This window comes from Seriola lalandi, unplaced genomic scaffold (genome assembly GCF_002814215.2).
Source record: "Seriola lalandi dorsalis isolate HSWRI2012SDOR001 ecotype SW California unplaced genomic scaffold, Sedor1 jcf7180002054560, whole genome shotgun sequence".
NCBI classification, from domain to species: Eukaryota; Metazoa; Chordata; class Actinopteri; order Carangiformes; family Carangidae; genus Seriola; species Seriola lalandi.
The window spans coordinates 1,229,069-1,230,368 of NW_019525113.1; the positions used below are offsets into that span (position 1 = coordinate 1,229,069).

Here is a 1,300-nt window from a genome sequence, read left to right on the forward strand (position 1 = left end):
GGAGCCCGTTCATTTGTTCGTATGACCACAGCAACGGGATGCGCCGCTGCCATGACGTGCCGCCTTACATCCGGGATGAGGAAACCTGTTCGTTGGCTGTTCCCAACCACAGTTCAGCTGCAAACAAGTTCTTAGTCCCTGGGGCCGCGGCTAACGCCTGTGTGAACTGGAACTCATACTATAACATCTGTCGCGCCGGGGACCACAACCCCAACATGGGAGTCACCAGTTTCGATAACATCGGCCACGCCTTGATCGTCTTATTCCAGGTAAGAGCATGTGCAGAAATAGATGTAGATGTTGGATTTAAAATTGAAGCTGTACTTTGACAGTTTATGTCAGTGACGGGGGTAACAGTCAGTGATGGGGGTAACAGTCAGTAATGGGGGTAACAGTCAGTAATGGGGGTAACAATGATTGGGGTAACAGTCAGTGACGGGGGTAACAGTCAGTGACGGGGGTAACAGTCAGTGACGGGGGTAACAGTCAGTAATGGGGGTAACAGTCAGTAATGGGGGTAACAATGATTGGGGTAACAGTCAGTGACGGGGGTAACAGTCAGTGACGGGGGTAACAGTCATTGATGAGGGTAACAGTCAGTGATGAGGGTAACAGTCTGAATTTAGAGAAGGCAGGCATCATGTGAGGATGTGGTCCTCTGTCATCTTCTATCATCTCTCTCTGCGTTATCATCATAGGTGAGTCTATCTTTCCTCTGGCACCTGTCATCACTCTTTAGGACATACTGCAGTATTGAAGTTTTTATTCACTGTTTAGTTGTTGACCATGTCACGTTCTGTCTCCCTCCTCCTGCAGGTTGTCACACTGGAAGGTTGGACAGACATCTTGTTTTTTGTCATGGATGCTCATTCCTTCTGGAGCTTCATCTTCTTCATGCTCGTCACCATTGTAAGTAGCAACTTGTCTTAGTTTTTGTTGGTGAACAACATTAGTGTTTGACCATGTTCCTAAGTCTCCAACCACAACCTGATAAAATAAACTGGTAAACTTTGGCTGTAGAAAGCTCTGGTCAACATAACTGTGGCAGACATGTTGTTGTTCTGGAAACGATGTTGAATAAATTCAGTGACAACAATGAAACTAAGTGTTCACACTGATCCTACCATGCTACAGATTTTTTTTTAAATAACTCAGCTTGTTTGGATTAGAAAAAAATGTCTCTCTTGTAGATTCAAATGTTATGCTGTGCTCAATAACAAACAAGTTTATACAATATATACAATATGAAACCTGCCAGGTAGTCGTGGTTACATAAAAAAACATACTGAGAACTAAAGCC

General features: G+C 44.4%; 1 protein-coding gene across 1 annotated transcript in view; it reads left to right on the forward strand.

Moving 5' to 3' along the window:
- Window positions 1-1,300, forward strand: part of LOC111662248 (voltage-dependent T-type calcium channel subunit alpha-1I-like) — a 16,702-nt gene that overhangs the window by 6,669 nt on the left and 8,733 nt on the right. The window lies entirely within an intron of this gene.